This window comes from Vipera berus, assembly GCF_964194415.1.
Source record: "Vipera berus genome assembly, chromosome: 3".
Taxonomy (NCBI): domain Eukaryota; kingdom Metazoa; phylum Chordata; class Lepidosauria; order Squamata; family Viperidae; genus Vipera; species Vipera berus.
Window position 1 is genome coordinate 61,916,444 of NC_138204.1, and position 21,461 is coordinate 61,937,904.

A 21,461-nucleotide genomic window follows, 5' to 3' on the forward strand; every position below is an offset into this window, starting at 1 on the left:
TGCTAAATCAGAGATATAACCACGCACATTAAATTAACGATAAACAAATCTTAGTAACTGGGTGAGATAATGCAGGCAGTTGAATGGAATAGGTAAAAATTGGCTGATGTCTTGGCTTATTTTGCATAGTAGGGAGACAACGTTGATTCTAGTGATTTTTCAGTGATTTCCAAACACTGAAATGATTAATTAGTATCTAACAAACTATCTGGAGGAGAAAGGTATGTTATTTCTAATTATGGATTTTTGTGAGAGAGAGAATTTTACCCTTTTTCTGATCAAATTAGATTTCAGAATAGCAGAGTATTATTTTTATATAATATAAATATTTTAAATAATATTTTTCATATCATATAATTATTATGTATTTCACATCCTCCAAAACAGCAATATGGCAATTATGATGTTTATAATCAAAAATAAAATTGAATTGATTCCAAACTGAGGAGAAGAAGAGCCCCTGGGAGGAAGACTACTGTTTTAATTTGGCTTATGTTTGTAAATGGACCTTTAGTAACAGCAAAGGGGTTACTTAAACTTCATGTTATTCCTCAGTAAATTGGATAGGAGGACAGGATATTCAACCTGTGACTTTAGTGCTTGGATACAATTATGCATCTTTTAGAAACAAATATGAGAAAGTTTTGCAATGTATGGCAGTGAAAGTTGGACCATAAAAAAGGCTGAGTGCCAAAGAATTGAGGCTTTTGAACTATGGTGCTGGAGAAGACTCCTGCGAGTCCCTTGGACTGCAAGGCGATCAAACCAGTCAGTCCTAGAGGAGATCAACCCTGACTGCTCTTTAGAAGGCCAGATCCTGAAGCTAAAACTCAAATACTTTGGCCACCTAATGAGAAGGAAGGACTCACTGGAGAAGAGCCTAATGCTGGGAAAGATTGAAGGCAACAGAGAATGAGGTGGCTGGATGGAGTCACTGAAGCAGTAGGCGTGAGCTTAAATGGACTCCAGAAGATGGTAGAGGACAGGAAGACCTGGAGGAACGTTGTCCATGGGGTCGCGATGGGTCGGACACGACTTTGCAGCTAACAACAACAACAACAATGAGAAAGTTTCTAATTCTGCTAAATGTAAAGTGACTAACAAAAGACAGCTGGCAGAGACTGAAAATAGTCCCATCTCAATCAAGCGTTCCTTCTCTTCTACTAATAATTTGGGTAAATGTAATCAACTAGGTAAAGCAGAGTATTATGTATTTAAAACTGTATAATGCGACATTTTCATCATTTTCATAGTGCAGTTAGCAAAATGCTGCAGTTCCTTCGATAAGCTATGCACCACCTGAAATTCTTTTATAAAAGTGATTAACTTTATCAAACTATGCCACAGGATTAATGGAGCATAGAAACCTGAGGCTCTAAAATATTAAACTATGGAATATTCTCAGTGGAAGTTGAAATCTGTTATGTAGCCCATCCAGTGAAGTGTATAAAATTTAATAACTTCAGTACATACCTTAACCAGAAACCTAAGCAGCCTGCTCACTTCATCTCTGGAAGTGAAATAGTGCCATACAATGTTGTGATACAGTAAACAAACATTTGCTGAACAGGTAAGGAAACATGCTGGTATATACTCTGTGTGCATATACATATCTATATGCTGTTAATTTTTTTTAAGATCGCTACTGGCTTTGTTGAAGTCTTGTTCTAGGACAGAACTTTCTTGCCACCATGGCTGCTTCCCAAGTGCAAGAATAGACAGAATAACAGAATGGGAAGGGACCTTGGAGGTCTTCTAGTCCAACCGCCTGCTCAGGCAGGAAACCCTATAACATTTCAGAAAAATGGTTGTTCAATCTCTTTTTATTCACAACTTCTGTTCCACTGATTAATTGTTCTGTCAGGAAATTTCTCCTTAGTAGTTCTAGGTTGCTTCTCTATTTGATTAGTTTCAATCTATTGCTTCTTGTCCTGCCTTCAGGTACTTTGGAGAATAGCTTGACCCCCTCTTCTTTGTGGCAGCCCCTGAGATATTGGAACACTGTTATCATGTCACCCCTCGTCCTTCTCTTCATTAAACTAGACATACCGAATTCCAGCAACTGTTCTTTATATGTTTTAGCTTCCAGTCCCCTGATCACCTTTGTTGCTGTTCTCTGCACTTTCTAGAGTCTCAACATATTTTTTACATTGCAGTGGACAAAACTGGATGCAGTATTCCCAGTGTGGTCTTACGAAGGTATTATAAAGTGGTATTAACACTTCACATGATTTTAATTCTATCCCTCTGTTAATGCAGCCTAGAACTGTGTTGGCTTTTTTTTTGGCAGCTGCAGCACACTGCTGGCTCATATTTAAGTGAGATCCCTCTCACAGTTGCTACTATTGAGCAAGGTATCACCTATGCTATACCTGTGCATTTGGCTTTTCTTGCCTAAATGTAGAACCTTACTTTTTTCATCATTAAATTTCATTTTGTTAGTTAGCGTCCAATGTTCAAGTCTGTCACAATCCTTCTGTATCTTAAACCTATCTTCTGGAGTGTTGGCTATTCCTCCCAGCTTGGCATCATCTGCAGATTTGAGGAGTTCCCCATTTATCCCCTCATCCAAATAACTGATGAAGATGTTGAAAAGTACTGCCCATCATTCTTTTTCTATCACCAGCCCATTGCTGGTAGACCCCAAGCCAGTGTTCGCCAACTTTCATTCAAAACTGGTGTTCTCCAACCCAAGTACATCATCAAAGGCTCATCAAAGTGGATAATCTCCAGCATTTTATTGCATTCTAGAAGTAACCCAGTTCACACTGGTTGTACTGCCTGTGCAACCCCACTTATTCCAGCAGATAATACATAATAAATATAATAATAATATAATATAATATAATATAATAATATAATATAATATAATATAATATAATATAATATAATATAATATAATATAATATAATATAATATAATATAATATAATATAATATAATATAATATAATATAATATAATATTATAATATAATATAATATAATATAATATAATATAATATAATATAATATAATATAATATAATATAATATAATATAATATAATATAATATAATATAATATAATATAATATAATATAATAATATAATATAATAATATAATATAATATAATATAATATAATATAATAATATAATATAATATAATATAATATAATTAATATAATATAATATAATATAATATAATATAATATAATATAATATAATATAATATAATATAATATAATATAATATAATATAATATAATATAATACAATACAATACAATACAATACAATACAATACAATACAATACAATACAATATAATATAATATAATATAATATAATATAATATAATATAATATAATATAATATAATATATAACAATATAATATAGTAGTTCAGTATTTAGGATTTTCAGATATAGAACTTTAAAACTCCTGTCTGTAATCCTAACAGACTATTACCACTATGTGTACATCTATTAAGCTAAATTGTCCAGTCATTTGCCAGAAATGCTAATTGTCACTGCTTATACTCTGCTGACTATACAAAAACATTTCACATTTCTGAACTTTCTATTTAGAGCTTATAAAGTCGTTGTGTTGAATTTTTTTTAGTTTAAAAATACTGACTATATTTAAAATTTAATGTTTTCCCATGGAATACATTATCATTTTTTAGTTTAAATACTTTCAGCATGTAGTTGTCTCCTATCCATTTACAAATATTAATGGCTCATTTACTATTAACAAAGGAAAATATTTTATCAATTGTGGAGGGAATTGTATGGAAGCTGATATGTTACAGGAGCATCTGTGCCTTGTTATGTACAAGTTGCTAAAGCACTGAATAGCTACAGAACTCATTTAATAAAGCAACAGAAAAGTAAAATACACAGATTTCTGCATTATCTAAATTTCCTTTTAAATCTGCTTTGAGAGAACAATCCTATAGATTTACTTCTGTCAATGAGGAATTACATTATGAGAGGGGGAAAATACTATCAAAGATGTCAAAGACTAAGATGAAGAACAATGGATATTTTTAAACCATTTCACTTTTAATTTCTATAGATCAATTCACAAATCTACCAGATTTGCTTGAATAGTCAAATGAAAAGTAATATGTCTATTATATAGGTGGTTTTATGGCCCAAATGTACTTCTAATGGCATCAGTCTAAGAACCATTATCATACATGATGAACATGTGAAAAAGCAAAAAAAAGTATAAATAACAACAAATTTTAAATATTAATATCTATATGAAACCAGAGCTTTTTGCATTATGACTTATGGACACCCAATTAGAAAGATCCCACAGAAGACTGATTTTATATATAGCAATGAGGCTATGATATGTAGAAAGATGGAAAATCTGGAAAGTAACCACAATGGAGAAGTGGACTTTGAAGATGACAGAATTTGCAAATAGTAAAATGTATTTGTTTGATTAGAGACAAAACAGTAAGTACTTTTGGAAGCTTGGAAACCTTTTATGGACTTTTTGTTGAAAATGGTAAAAAATGAACAGGTGATTTCTGGTGTTGCTAATTAAAAGGGTTGATTGGGGAAGAAGATAAATATATTTGAAAAACAAGAAAAAAGTAAAAAAAAAAGTTATTGATCCATTAGTGGAAGAAAGTAGCAAGAAAGTGACAAGCAACAGGAAGAAAGCATAACTGCTTAACTCATTTTTTGCATCCGTCTTTACACAAAGGGAATAAACAGTCCAACTTATCAAAAACTGTACCATAAAAAACAGATTAGAAACACAAGTTAAAATAGGCAAGAAAACAATAAGTGAGCAGCTGTCTACCTTAAATGAGTTCAAATCATCAGGACCAGATGGACTACACCCCAAGGTTCTGAAGGAACTAGCAGACGTGATCTCAGAACCACTGACGGGTGTCAAACTTGCTGCGTCATGTGAAGTGTCATTATGTATCATGACTTTTTTCACATTGCCAGAGATGGGATGGGCGCAACTTCCGCATGATGCAACCGGCCCACGGGCCGGCAGTTTACCACCCCTCAGCTAAGGAATTTCTTCAAACCATTGTGATAGTCAGTGAAATATGGGCTCATCATTATGGCCAAGAAACAAATTGTTCAGCCATGACATATCATCACAAAGCTTCATCTGCAGGGGGAAAAAAAACAAACCCAGGATTTGACAGGAAAACTCAGGGCTACACTGATGCTATTGATATGGATTTCCTTTATATGACACCATTGTCAACTTAGAGTGCTACACTGCAACATTCAAAGCTTTCAAACAATGATTAAGCAGAGTTCAAAAGCATAAGAAGGAAACGTTGTGGCAACCCCTAGGCCTTATGACTCACAAGCCCCTCCAAAAGCAATGGCAAAGTTGGATCTCATGGTTGTGTCCCTTTGAATATTTTTAGAGGGAAAATATTTTTTGTATATTTTGATGATAACTGCACAATCCTTAATACAAAAAGGCTTAGTGAAAAAAACCCTCCCAGAATGTATAATATATTAGAGTGGCAACAGACATTGTGATATGTTATAAGCATACAGTAGTTATACTTTAAGTATAGCCATGCATTAAACTTCTGTTTCCATATAATTAGAGATAGTCTCTCTGTTTAGGCATCCATATTCTGCTCAATCAATATTACAGCTGCAGGTGGATAGCAACAGCTGGCTGCTTTAGAAGTTTACTTGCACAAATCTGCTGCTATCTTACATCCTCAAGAGGAAGCAGCTGGGACTGCTTTCATGCTTAATGATAAATATTATTATGCAGGGAGAAGCAACACTATAAACTTTAATAAAAAATTGCCACTAATTCAAGTATTTAATGCTTCCTTGAAAACTGGGTACTCAGTAGGATCCTATTTTTCATGTAGCTATAGACAAGAACTTTTATTGTATGGAAGAGAGTTTCACTGCGATCTTTTCCTCGGTTATTCTGCTGCTTGGTTAGATAAACACCTTGCTATAAAGTCAAAAGCCAAAAGTATGGTAAACGTTTAACACATTATTTCTAATTTTTTCTAACAATTCCATTTACCTGAACAACCAGTTCTATTATGTGATGCAGGCCTCGGCTTCCGATGCCTAGAATGGACTTCCAGAAGTGGCATCAAGTGGCATCCTCCAGGCCTCCTCCTCACTTAACAACAGAAATTTTAAGTTCAGTTTGGTCATAAGTCAAGGACTAACTGCACTTCCTCACTTTGTCATTGCAGGAAGATGGAGAGCTATTTTCCTTACCCTACCTCTAGAGCAGACATGTCAAACTCGGGGCGTCATGTGATGTTGCACGATGTATTGGAACTTTTTTCCCCATTCCGGCAATGGGGTGGGCGCGGTTTCTTCATGACACATCCATCCCGCGGGCCGGCAGTTTGACACTCCTGCTCTAGAGCAATGTTTCTCAACCTCAGTGCTGGCTCTTGGCTGAAGTTGAAGTTCATATATCTTAAAGTTTTTGAAATCGAGAAACACTATTCTAGAGCAATGGTACCCACCTGTCCACTGGTACCCACCTGCCTATTATTTACCACCTCAATATGGCCAATAGTGGGAACACCTTCTTCCTAACTATACGCTCGAGTTTAGCTAAATCAGCTATGGAGGTTGCACACTCCATACAACATGTGCTGTAAAGATGGAGGCAGTGGTAGTAGGCAAGGAATCCAAAATCCACGTACAATAGAGAACCACTTGTCAATTCATGCCATTATCTACCAGTCCAGAAAGTAAAGCACTGTTTATTATAAAAATATTCTTTCCTTTGGGCAGCAAAGTTAGTCTTTATATGTAGACTGGAAAAGTACATAAAGCTGGCATATTCAGAGCTGTACATGTGCATTGCTATTTTTCATGCATAAGTATTAATTTAAAGAATACAAACACAAGACTGATTTGGATTAATTTGTTAAGTGTTTATATGTCATCTGTACATGATTCTGGGTCCTGGAGAAGAAGAGGTAAGCTTCAATCTATATTTCAAACTGAATCTTCAATTTCAAACGACATTCTTTCCCCCATTCAGAAATTGTCCCTGTAAGGGACAATTTAATTTGAAAAGTTCCAACGAGCTGTGCTTAAAATAAAATATGGTTTACATTTTATCTACAGCTCTAGTTCCATCCTGACATTTAAAGGATTATTTCTTTTCACACTATCTCTCCTGCCTTTCTAGCTGTTGACAAAAACATTAATGTTCAAATTCCCTGCTGTGTCTCATTAAGCCTTGGTCAAAATTTTACTAATTTATTTCTATTGCATAATTACAATTTCTCTATTCATTTTTGGTTGAATTCTTTACATAGAAAGTACTAATGAAAAGGCTAAAAGTTGAAATGAATATTATCTACTCACAAAAGTAATCTTGCATTATTAATAATTTGACCACATTCCAACTGTTCAAAGAGCAGTTAAGAGGAAAAGAATGATTTTGGTCTTCACCTCTCCAAGCTAGAGGGTTTTCTAAAAATGCTTCCCTGCTCTTAAATTAATTTTCATTTCACAAATTCAACCTGCTTAGAGGATCAGAGAAAATGCAGCATTTACTAAGTAACAATATGCATAGCAGTTCCAATCTCCTTTCACAGGAAAGGGAGATCTAGCTTTACATCTGGATTACATATATCTTCATCATGCTATTCCCTTTTAGAATAAGCCACCAAAGGCATTACATAGGGATGGCTGTATTTCTTAGCTCTTCAGAAACTTAATATCATTATTCCAAAACTGACTTCATTGGTAGAAGGCTCAAGGATACGATTCAGCAAGATTATGCTCCATTTTGGGGACAAGAATGAAATAAAGTATAAACATGTTTGTCCATTGCAATACACAGAAACTGAAGCCCTTTCTGTATACTCCTGGGTTGAAATTCTATGGTTTTGTCCTCCTACCATTCTGAGTCAATTGATGATCACTGTCCTGATGGGTTTATAATTGGAAAAAGACTCTATTTAGTTTTTGTTTTCTTTTAATGAAGATTAGGAATCTAGTCTCAAAGCCTCAAAAATAAGAAACATACTTCACAGATGTTAATTATTTGTGCCTAGAGCTACTCTGAGAATCTGTCAGTTTTTCATCTTTATTAATGCAACACACAATGTACTTTTCAATTATGGAGACTGTTAGGATAAAAATGTTTTTCTCCTTTTTTTCAACAATAATAAATATAAGCCAAACTAAAACTGCTGTTACTCTGAAAGTATAAAAACCATGTTTGTTAATAATATTTTAGAAACATACTTAGAATCTAAGTGAAAGCCGGTGCAGCACACATAGCAGTAGGAAACAGAATTAGTAATAACACATAGACTTATATACCGCTTCACAGCCTCTCTAAGCGGTTTACAGAGTCAGCATATTGCCAACAATCTGGGTCCTCATTTTACTGACCTCAGAAGGATGGAAGGCTGAGTCAACCTTGATCTGGTGAGACTCGAACTGCCAAACTGCTGGCAGACAGGAGTCAGCAGAAGTAGCCTGCAGTACTGCATTCTAACCACTGCGCCACCAGGGTGCACCCATTTAGAGTTAATGATGGAAAATCACTAGATCTGTGAGGAAGGGGTCCTAAAACCCACAGCCACTTAGTCTTCTCAAGATTCAGACAAAACTTTCATGCCCAGATGCCACAGCCATTAGGCAGTGGAGAGCACTTCAAATCTTCATTTGGATGGCCTAGAGCAGTGGTAGCGAACGTATGGCACGCGTGCCAGAGGTGGCACTCAGAGCCCTATTTGTGGGCATGCATGATATGTCCCGGAGATGGCAACCGTCCCTCTTCAACCAGCTGCCCGAGATCCCACATGGCTGGATGCATCCCGGCACAGCTGGTTTCCCTCCTCCCCTGCCCCGTCCCTCCTGGTCTTGCATGCTCTCCTTTTCCTGGGCACAACCCACTGCATTGCCTCCTCAGCTGTCGGCTAGCTGTCCAGAGTGCACCGGTTGAGGAGCTGTCAGGCTGTGGCTTTGACGGACACCGTCGGCCCCCATGCACTCGCTGACCTCTGTGTGTGAGGGCTGATGGTGTCAGGCAGTACCTCACCTTGCCTTGCCCCACAGCAATTGGCATACCCACCCTGCCTCACCCCACAGGACGAGCCTGTGGCCAACCACCCCACCTGCCAGAGACCCCGTGGATCTCCCCCAACCCTGCCTGGCCCCCACAGGCATCCCTCCCCACAAGCAACATTGAGGTGACCACACCCACTTTGGCCACACCCATCCAGTCTGCCATGACCACCACAGTCATGCCCACCCAGTGGGCCACGTCCCACCTGGCACCCGGTGATAAATAAGTGGGTTTTGGGTTGCAGTTTGGGCACTCGGTCTCTAAAAGGTTCGCCATCACTAGCCTAGAGCAGTGATAATACATACTTGCATGCTGACTGATAACATTGCCAGAAGAGAGCTGAGTCCTATAGTAGCCCACAGAGCCAGTGCCTAGGGCTGGATCTCTCTCTCTGACACAACTAGCCTCGGACGAAATAGGAGAACCATTAAAGAATGCTTCTCACTCCCATCTCCCTTAACCAGCTTAGAATGATACCATGATCAGTGGCAACATGAACAGTGGCAACATGATCAGGATACACATGACCAGAAAAGGTAATCTACAAGTATAATAAATATCATCTCAGTGATATATCCCAATCTGAAATATGCTTCCTCCAGAACTATTTGAAATGGCAGGCTTATCACCTTCTCAACAGCCTCACCCCAAAAGGGAAGACTGGAGGCTGGACAAAAATTCTTGAGAAGGAGTGAACCACCATCTATTTAAAAACAGGTGGATCCACTCATTCCTGCATTTACCACTGTGGGAGATGAAAATATAGTCCCCTCCTCATATAACAAGATGAGTCTGGAACAAACCTGTGATAGGCCCCACAGTAGTGATTTAAAACAAAGCTCTGACTTGAACTTTATATTATTTCACAATACGAACATACTATTTGTAATCTGCTGAGCTTTGTGCAATATGAAATTGCAAAGTAGATAGGTCTATGTATATTTGGAACCTGAGTATTATAACTGTGGGAGAAATAGGGAACTGAAAGTAGCTAATGGATGCAGGTTCCAATGTACACGGGTATATTTGGAAAGTTATGTTCAGCAGAAAGTATATGTGGAAAGTAGGTCAGCAAAAGTCAGTGGACCATCTGACTACAGTCTTAGAACAAGAAAGGGTATAAAAGGTTGGGACTGGACCTGATTGATTTGCCATTGGCCTATAGCTGTCCTATTGGAATTTGCTATAACCATTTGGCCCTCATTGCAATGGGTTATTAATGTACGTGATGACGTGTTATTATGCTTGCTATGTTCCAAATTATTAGAAAAATAAACTCTGAATCTTAAAGTAAGAATTATTGGTTTTTGTTGCTGTCTCTTGTCTTTTCCATTGGTTTTTTTCCACAACACCACAGCTTGAACCCACCCATGTGTCACTTTCCAAAAGGCCATAACCAACTAGGAGAGAAACAGATCTTATACAAAGTTGCCACTGTCCATTGTCCACGTCCATTTTCTCAGGAATACCCAACTCCACCCGAATCACCTCCACTACCAACACATTTGGATTTTAACTCTGAGAAGATATGAGTAACTATCTATCAGATGTTTGGAGTAATTCTCCCAACAATTCTGCAAGGGATCAAGTCACCCCAGAAAGGATCAAGTCACCATGAAAAAGATTAATGAGTGGCTATCTGCAGATACAATAAGGGCAGAAAAATAGACACCACCCTTATTACTGTTCAGGTAGATTGTTATCTGTGTTCAGTTCAAACTTAACTCTTTGTTTTCCTGCTTCCAGGCATCTCTCATGCTACTTAACCTTTTGGTCTCCTCTGTAAACCAAGGGGCCTTTGGAATTCATGCCAACAGAAAGTCTACACAGACCAATAAGATCTAAGGCTGTGGTTGCCTATTCATTTTAAGCAGCAACTAAGGCTTCAGTCAAATTCAGTAACTGAATTACACAAATAGGGCTTTACATAAGGTTGTCTTTGGAGCTGACTTCAGCAAACCAGATGATGCCCTAAGCCCTTTTTTGGAAGTCCCAGAATGGACCTCTAGAAGTGTGTGGATGCCACTTCTGCAAGTCCGTTCTGAGCCAGGGAGGACTTCCAGAAGTGGCATCCATGCACTTCTGGTGAGTGGTTCTGGCCCTGAGAGGCCTCTCCAGCTTAGAACGGATTTCCGGAAGCGGCATCCACATACTTCCAGTGGGCAGTTCTAGGCCTGGCAGGCCTCTCTGGCTCAGAACAGACTTCCAGAAGTGGCGTCCATGCAGAGAACCGGTTGTTCAGGTATTTGAATCCCACCACTGATTTTAATTCAATGTAATTGCAAAGGCATCTTACGATACCATGCCATACTTGGTATATAGCAGTTAGTAGAATAACTAATTGAACTATTATTTTTAAGAGTCTGAATACATATTTTAGTTTTTTTAGAAAGAAATCCAAATGCATCAATTTCAATACTGAACTGACTGATCAAACACTAATATACACACGCTCCTAAAGAACACTACATTGCATAGGTATTTCTACTGTAACGAAGAACAAAACCAATTCAGTTGTCTTTGCTTTTTCACCCCTTGGGATGACCTTTCACAATAAGAATTGTCAGTGCCTTATTTATAATGGCAGATCTCAAGTTTGATTCTGGCAGGTTCTGATCACTTTATAGCCCAAAAGCTTTTGAATACAGAAGAATCTGATGCCTATTTGGCATCCTGTTGTGTGTTTAAACATCAAAAGCAACTTGCAGTCCCAGAAGTGAATTGCTGAGGTGGTGTAAACAAAATACAAATGTCACAAAATGATGAATATCTTATACAAAATATCTTTGTCAAAAAGATGACATCTCAGCAATCCCTGAAAGATATCTGTAAGAGATTCATGCTCTGAAAATAACAAACAAGTAAGAAATATCAATAATTCAGATTACTTGTTCATGAAACACACAAAGATGCACAAAAAGAATCAAATATTAATTATTTATATATACTCATTGTACTGTGACAGTGGCAGTTTCGAAGCATTCTCCTGGGCCACATTAGCATATGCGATAGAAGAGGTCACGACAATGACAGGCTACTTTCATGAGAGTAGAATCTGTTTCTGAAATTTTGCAGGTGCTAACCTTACTCTTTTATGCCAATCACAGTGTTTACTGCCATCACTGATTATCAAGCTTGACAATTACAAAACTAGTTCCTTTTATGTATTTGTCATTTTTTTTCTAATCATGGTGAATTTATCATATAACACCCTTGCACTTAGCATAACAATATTTCTGAGAGCTGGGGGTAGGGGGGGGGGGAAGCTACCTCAGATAAGCATTGTTCTTACCCTGAATTAGGTCCATTTAGACTGACAAATCTAATTTAGGTGACATGGGGTGTCACCTAACTAAGCCATTGAAACCTAGTTTTAATGATCGTGTGTGATGGTCTAGCAGGATAATCCAATTGTAACCACATATACATGCAAGATGTAGAGATGCACAGGAGTCACTGAGCCTCTAGCTGAATAAAGCAGACATGCAGATACAGGGCATCTGCCTATATGACACTCCTCAGAGAAAAGGTCAGGAAGAGCCAAAACAAAATGTTAAAGCACTTTGCATGCGGTGGACTGACTCATCTAGATAACACCCTAGCTATTGTCAAAATAATTATACTTTCATATATTGAGCTGCAGCAAAACTGACCAGTATTTCACAAAGAAAGCATTTTCGTATAATAAAAAGTGTAAAAAGAATATGTTGCAGCAGTTCTTGTACAACACCCAGACTCGATTTGGAGTTGGTGGTGCTTGAATTGAATGAAAACTAAAAAAAAAAACCCTTGAAAATTCCTAAGCTCCATTAAAAATATCTTCTTTTTTAATGTTAAATGTAAAATATTTTCCTCAATTTTGCTCAATTCAGGTTTCAAGAGTATTGTAGAAATCACACTGTGGGGTTTTTCTTCAAATTTAAGTACAGAATTATGCCTTGAACTTACATGTTTATTTATTTATTTATTCTCAGTTTTAAGAGAGATGTTGATGTGTGTGTATGTATATATGTGTGCATGTGTGTGTGTGTGCCTTGGTGGAGCAGTGGGCTAATGCCTCCTTAAGTAACACCAGCTGCCTGCAATTAGTGCAGGTTCGCGTCCCACCAGGCTCAAGGTTGACTCAGCCTTCCATCCTTCCGAGGTAGGGAAAATGAGGACCCAGATTGTTGGGGGCAATTAAGCTGACTTTGTAATAATGCCGCTTGGGTGTGTGTGTGAAAGCCCTAATAAGCAGGCATATACATAGAATGAAGGCTACTGCTAAGCTTGTAAGCCGCCCTGAGTCTTCGGAGAGGGGCGGGATATAAATGCAATTAAAATAAAAAAAAATAAAACACACACACACACACACACACACACGTTTTAAATGTTTGTTAAGCATTCAAAATACACTTGCTTGGTCCCAGGCACGGGACAAATCTTATTTCCTGTTTCAGCCTAGCCCAAGGCCATCTACAGGCAGTAGCCACAGCAGTGGCACCTCATATTTGTGCTTCTCAGCTAACAAAGAGAGAGAGAGAGCCTGTGGCCTAAGGGTTAGAACAATTGCCTAATGTGCAATCAGCCCAGGTTTGAATCTCAGAAGGGTATGGCTAACTGATGAGAACAAATGAGTCTGAAATGGCCATATTAGTCTCCCTTTAACTCCTTGTTAGCAATCCAAAAAATTTACATATATACATATATACATATATACATATATACATATATATATATATATATATATATATATATATATATATATATATGTGTGTGTGTGTGTGTGTGTGTGTGTGTGTGTGTGTGTGTGTGTGTGTAAATTATATATATATATATATATATATATATATATATATATATATATATATATATATATATATATATATATATACACACACACACATATGAGTGTCAATTTTATACTAGGATATATCCTTGAACATCTGCATCAACTATCATTTCAAAATCTTGCTCCCCTGGGAAGAGCTTACCTTATGCTGCATTTTGCATTTTCTTTCTCCCCTTGAAAACAGATGTGGGGGCTGAGCTGTAGGGAGTTCAAATATAGCTTTGTGCATTGAATATGCATACAGAATTTCACTCTACTATTTCAGTATTCAATGAAGATCATGTTACAAACAAGCTGAGATGCTGAATATAGATAAGTATCTTATCACCTGTCTTACAAAACATGCCTATTAAGAATACAAAATTATAGAAGGAATAAACCATCTATTAAATCAATCAGATTAAAAGGCTTTCAGAAATCACATGCACATACATGTTTCATTTCTGAAAGTAACCAAAAAGAATTTTAGCTAGTAATAACTTCATGTATCCCTCACTATATTTTCTCCTAGCCTTCCTTAATGAGAGCTTAATTCTATCTTTTTGATGAAGATGAAATATTCAGGGGCTACTTTTTGTGGAAATGGGTCTTCTTTGCTTTTTAAATTTTGAAGCATATATCCTAATTATTCATTCATTCAATAATCCATGTCATGTAAAGAATCTGCAGATGGTGTACAGCATTAAAATGGCAAATACATGTGGACTAGAACACAGATAGTTCAGAACCAGCAAGAAAATTAGTTCTTTCCAAGGTCAAGCAGATTGCTGCCAGAGTGATGAAACAGTAGGAAGTTCATGTAAAGCCAAAATCATGTCTCTTGTGTGTGTTCCAAAGACAATTCCAAAGTTACTACTGATTCAGCCTCTGCTTTGCTGGTTAATATTCTCTTTTGCTAAATTATTGTCATATATAAGCTCTTCAATATTCTTGAATTTATCCTTATAATCAGTATTACTTTTTCAGATACTTTCAGTCTATTTACATACTTTTGCATTTAACAAATTGTGTTGAATTTGACTTGGGAATGTTGGAAGCTGCTCTGAACGAATCATTTTGTTACACATACACAAACACCCACCCACACTGGCATACTTTCCAAACTGATATTTATTGATCATCATATCAAATCATACAGAATAACACGGAGTCTAGATGCAACATAGAAGCTATACTCATATAATTTGGAGGGGGGATTGGTCTCACTGAAACTAAATACATGGGTTGGAGGCTATAATTTGGTTGACTGGTCAGAGTTCAATTGTCAGAAAGTGCTTTTGATCATTTGAGCTGTGGTGGGTTAGAATGTAGTACTGCAGGCTACTTCTGCTGACTGCCGGCTGACTGGAGCCAGCAGTTCAATTCTCACCAGCTCAAGATTGACTCAGCTTCCATCCTTCCGAGGTCGGTAAAATGAAGACCCAGATTATTGGGGAAAATATGCTGACTTTGTAAATGCTTAAAGAGGGCTGTAAAGCACTGTGAAGTGGTATATAAGTCTAAGTGCTATTGCTATCATGCCATGATCCAGAGTACACAAAGGTATTCTGTATGGAGACAGCTTTTACCAGTTCTCTAGTTGTAGATAATACAGAATATGGCTGCCCTGTTACATGAAAATATTTGGAATATTTTTCTATGACTGCCTTGGTCCACCTGATGTCAGTTCTTCTTCTGTGACCAGACCATTTCCATTTCAATTCTTTTACTCTCTTGATATTGAATACTTTTGTTTGTTCTCTATTCCATGTCCAGGTCTTTCTATCTTGTCTTGTAATGTCGAGCATGTAACTTTCCATGGCTCTTTGTGCCACTCATAGCTTTTGTAAAGATTGTGAGGTTAGTGTCTATGTTTCACCAGCATATGTTAGATCAGGTAGCACACACTGATCATAGACTGGATCCCACTTGATAAAAAGCTTCCACAAAAGAGACCTAAAACAAGATGGATTGTTGATATTAGCAAGTATTATTATTATTATTATTATTATTATTATTATTATTATTATTATTATTATTATTATTATTATTATTAAAAATGAAATGTTTTCTACTAAATTTAGCATTTTGGGGTACTATACAAATGGGTCTTCATGTAGCTCTAAGGACAGATATTGCCCATCCTGTTCTGTGGCCCTTTGTAATTAGTTATTCTTCTTCATAGTTTTATATATGGGAATATGTCCTGTTAAAATATTACTGTTTGAGGCAAAACAATTTCTCTGCATGAAAATAGAAAAAGCCAGTTCATGAAGTATCTGTTTACTGATTGATATTTTTGGACAGTCTTTTCTTAAAGTTCAGTAATTTTCATTAGTCAATAATAATAATAATAATAATAATAATAATAATAATAATAATAATAATAATAATAATAATAATAAGAAGAAGAAGAAGAAGAAGAAGAAGAAGAAGAAGAAGAAGAAGAAGAAGAAGAAGAAGAAGAAGAAGAAGAAGAAGAAGAAGAAGAAGAAGAAGAAGAAGAAGAAGAAGAAGAAGAAGAAGAAGAAGAAGAAGTTGGAAGGGACCTTGGAGGTCACCTAGTCCAACCCCTGCTCAGGCAGGAAACCCTATATCATTTCAGACAAATGGCTATCCAGTCTCTTCTTAAAAACTTCCAGTGTTGGAGCATTCACCACTTCTGGAGGCAGGTTGTTCCACTGGTTAATTGTTCTAACTGTCAGGAGGTTTCTCCTTAGTTCTAGGTTGCTTCTCTCCTTGACTAGTTTCCATCCGTTGCTTCTTGTCCTGCTTTCAGGTGTTTTGGAGAATAGCTTGATTCACCCTTCTTTGTGGCAGCCCCTGAGATATTGGAACACTGCTATCATGTCACCCCTCACCCTTCTTTTCGTTAAACTACACATACCCAATTCCAGCAACCGTTCCTTATATGTTTTAGCCTCCAGTCCCCCAATCATCTTTGTTGCTCTTCTCTGTACTCTTTCTAGAGTCTCAACATCTTTTTTACATCGTGGTGACCAAAACTGGATTCAGTATTCCAGGTGTGGCCTTACCAAGATACTGTAAAGTGGTATTAGTACTTCACATGATCTTGATTCTATCCCTGTTAATGCAGCCTAGCACTGTGTTGGTTTTTTTGGCAGCTGCAGCACACTGCTGGCTCATATTGAAATGATTGTCCACTAGTACTCCGAGATCCCTCTCACAGTTACTACTATTGAGCCAGGTACCACCTATACTATACCTGTGCATTTGATTTTTCCTGCCTAAATGTAGAACCTTACTTTTTTCACCATTGAATTTCATTTTGTTAGATAGCGCCCAGTGTTCAAGTCTGTCCAGATCCTCCTGTATCTTAAGCCTATCTTCTGGAGTATTGGCTATTCTTGCCAGCTTGGTGTCGTCTGCAAATTTGATGAGTTCCCCGTCTATCCCCTCATCCAAATCTTTGATGAAGATGTTGAAGAGCACTGGGCCCAGAACAGAGCCCTGGGGCACCCCACTACACACTTCCTTCCATGTAGATGCAGTTCCATTGAGGACCACACACTGAGTACGGCCTGTCAGCCAGCTACGAATCCATCTGGTGGTGATGCTGTCTAACCCACATTTTTCTATTTTATCAAGTAGTTGGTTGTGATCTACTTCATCAAATGCCTTACTGAAGTCCAAGTAAATTATATCTACAGCATTCCACTGGTCCACTAATTTTGTCACTTGGTCAAAGAATGCAATAAGATTTGTCTGGCATATCTGTTTTTGACAAACCCATGTTGGCTTTTAGTGATGACTTTGTTTGCATCAAGGTGTTTGCTGATTTGTTGTTTTATTATCTTTTCCAAAATCTTCCCAGGTATTGAGGTCAGGCTGATAGGTCTGTAGTTTCCTGGATCTATTTTTTTTCCTTTTTTGAAGATGGGAACTATATCAGCTCTCTTACAGTCCTCTGGTAGTTCCCCATTGCTCCAGGATCTTTGAAAAATATAGTTCAGTGGTTCTGAGATCACGTCTGACAGTTCCTTGAGAACCTTGGGGTGTAATCCATCTGGTCCTGGTGATTTGAACTCGTCTAGGCTGGACAGGTGCTCACTTACCATTTTCTTGCCTATCTTAACTCGCATTTCTATTCTGTTTTTTATGGCACTGTTTTGGGTAGGTTGGACTGTTTTTTCCATTTGTGTAAAGACAAAAAAACGAGTTAAATAGTTCTGCTTTCTCCCTGTTGCTTGTCACCTTCTTCCCACTTTCCCCCACTAATGGACCAATCATTTCCTTTTTTCTTGTTTTTTACATGTTGAAAGAAGCTTTTTTTTGTTATTGTTGACTTTGGCCGCAAGCCTTAGTTCATTTTGAGCCTTAGCTTCCCTCACTTCATCTTTGCAGGTACGGGCTATTTGCTGATATTCTGCCTTACTTATGTGCCCCTCTTTCCACTTCTTATACTTGTCCTTTTTATCTTTCAATTTGTCAGAGGGTTCTTTATGCAGCCATGCTGGTTTCTTTTGAGAGCTGTAAATTTCCTTCTTTGTTGGTATTGTGCTAGACTGGGCCTTTATTATCTCACTTTTCAAAATTCCCCAAGCTTCTTGAATTGTTTTCCCCTTTAGGATTCTCATCCATGGAATTCTTCCCAAGGTCTCTCTAAGTTTATTGAAATTAGCTCTTTTTAAGTCCTAGACTCTAGTTTAACTGTGTTCTATTGCTTGTGCTTCCAGAACGTTGAATTCCAATATTGCATGATCACTTCCCCCCAAGGTTCCTGTGGCTTCAACACCTTCTATCATTTCATCTCTGTTAGTGAGAATTAAATCCAATATGGCTAATCCCCTAGTTCCCTTCTCTACTTTTTGGGAGAGAAAGTTGTCTGCTAGGTTTGTCAGGAATCTGTTTGATCTTCTACTTGGTGCAGAGTGTCAAAACTCGTCCTGCAACAAGCAGGGCAGGAGCCGAACACAGGAACGAGAGACTTCCGCTGCGGTCTAGAAGCACTTTATTCTTCAGGGCAACAGCCGCAACAAGAAACAAAGCCAGCGTTGGCCGCTATCTGCAGCCAACGCTATTATATACACACCCAAAACCCCCACCCATACTCCACCCAAACACGCCCACGCCCTCCCATTCCCTATAACTTCCCCACCCCTCCCCTACAAGTCCCTTTGCCCGTCGCCCAACCAGGTAAGCCTCCTCCCGTGCGTTGCCGCCACCGTGCTCCACCCCCTCACCACCTCCCTGCCGTGCCCAACTCCGAAACCCCTCGCGGTCCTTCACACCCGAGGCTCCCAGCCACCCAGGCACCGCGGCGGGAAGGGGCTTGTCTCCCAACGGACCCGCCGGCTCCCAGGCCATACAGCCCTGCGCCCAACTGTCCAGTGTCTCGGCCTGCCTTGCCAAACGTAATTCCGGTAGCCAAAGCAGGGGGAAGGCCGGCGTCGGGCTGCGGGCTCCCGAAACGGCGGTGCTGCTATCAGCCGTAGGTCCTGAACCCTCCCAGGCCGCCATGAGTGGGCCCGGGCCTCCGCCGGTCAGCTGTGCGGAAGAAGCCGACCCGGGCGGTGGCGCGGCCTCCCGAGCCTTCCGGGCCGCCGACGCGCCGCCAGGCAATGTCAGCTGTTGTGCGGCGGGGGAGGAGGACGGCCGAAGCGGCGGCGCGGCCTCCTGAATCCTCCGGGCCGCCGACGCGCCGCCAGACGAAGTCAGCTGTTGTGCGGCGGTGGAGCTGAACGGTCGAAGCGGCGGCGCGGCCCCTGGAGCCTCCCGGGCCGCTACAGAGCCGATCCCGTCCGGCTCGATCCCAGGAGCCTCACGGTCCACCGGGGAGGCAGGCAGGTCCAGCGGGCGGCAGGCGGGGGGTGCTAGGGAGGTGGAGGGACCCCCCCTCGAGTGTCGGGCTCCCGAGGCCCGACATGCTGCCCCCTCTACCAGGGACCCACCTGGAATGCAAGGAGAGAGAGGTGAGCAGTCTGTAACATGACCAGCAGTCCCCCCCTGGGTCCCCCCCGGCTTTCCCGGATGTTTCCGGTGGAAAGCGCGGAGAAGGCGTGGCGCGCACACATCCCCATCCCGTACCCAGGTGGCCTCCTCCATGGGGTACCCCCTCCAGAGCACCAAGTATTGCACCTGCCCCCTCCGTTTCCGGGAGTCCAGGATCTCCTGTACCTCATAGTGGTTGCCATGTACAGGCCCTGGGCCGCCCTCCCCCACCGCCACGGAGGCGGTTGTAGCAGGCTTCAACAGGCTACTGTGGAAGACGGGGTGTATCTTTCCAAGTAGGGGGGGTAGCCGAAGTCTGACGGTGACAGGATTTACTACCTGTATAACCCGGAAGGGTCCGAGATATTTGGGCCCTAGCTTTCTACATGGCACCTGTAGCCGCGGGTATTTCGTGGAGAGGTAGACAAGATCACCCACTTTAGGAGGTGCAAACGGCCGTCTCTTCCTGTCTGCCTGCTCTTTGTATGACCCTGCAGCTTGCTCTAACGCCTTCTTAGCTATCCCCCACACCTCCTCCAACCGGTGCATCCACTCCCCAGGTGTGCAGGATGCCGGGGCCCCCTGGTCGCACCCCGCGATAGGAACGAACTCATAACCAGAGACCACTTTAAAGGGGGAGAACCCGGTGCTGCTATGCACTGCGTTGTTGTAGGCTACTTCCGCGAAGGATAGCAGGTCCACCCATTCAGACTGTTGATATGATACATAACAACGCAGGTATCGCTCCACCGCCGCGTTTGCACGTTCCGCAGCTCCATTTGTGCTTGGGTGGTACGCCGAGCTCAGGCCCTGTGTTGCTCCGACATAACGCACGAAATCCCTCCAGAACCGGGCCGTGAACTGTACCCCACGGTCGGAGATGATACGTCGTGGCACCCCGTGGAGACGATAAATATGTTGGACAAATAGCCAGGCCAGCCGACGGGCTGAAGGCAACCCCTTGCAGGGGATAAAGTGGGCTTGTTTCGAGAACAAGTCCACTACTGTCCACAAAACGTTATATCCCCTGCTTTCCGGTAGCTCGACCACAAAGTCCATGGCAATGTCCTGCCAAGGTCGTACGGGATCTGCCACCTGTTGCAGAAGGCCTGCCGGTTTATTAGTAGAGGGCTTAGTGGTTGCGCAAATGCGGCACTTCTGCACGTAGCTCTTAATGTCTCGCCTCATGGTTGGCCACCAGAACTGGCGGCGGGCCAGATGCAGGGTTTTCATGAACCCGTAATGACCTGCCTGCCTGGCGTCATGGCATTGATAGAGCGCTTGATCCCGTGCCGCCGCAGGCACATACAGCCTGACCCCGTGCCAAGCTAAGCCGTCCCGCAACGAGAGGGCGTCGGGGTGCGCCTGCATCCATTCATCAGTCGCCAATGCTCCCTTACAGGTCCGCAGGAAGCCGTCTGTCACGGCGTTGGCCCTGTGCTCCGCCCCCTCCACCGGGCGGGGCGGCGGTACCAGTGCCTGCACTACCTCCTCTTTCCGACAATCGTATTGTGGTAGCCGAGACAAGGCGTCCGCCAGGAAATTCCTACCCCCGGGCACGTACTTGAGACGGAACCGGAAGCGCTGGAAGTACTGGGCCCACCGTACGTGTTTCGGGGACAGACGGCGGGGTGTTTGCAGGGCTTC

At 40.5% G+C, this 21,461-nt stretch overlaps 1 protein-coding gene across 2 annotated transcripts in view; it reads right to left on the minus strand.

Annotated features, from left to right (window-relative positions):
* The window catches only part of BEND5 (BEN domain containing 5), a gene marked incomplete at its 5' end in the record, with an annotated part of 887,332 nt that overhangs the window by 730,189 nt on the left and 135,682 nt on the right, over positions 1-21,461 (minus strand). The window lies entirely within an intron of this gene.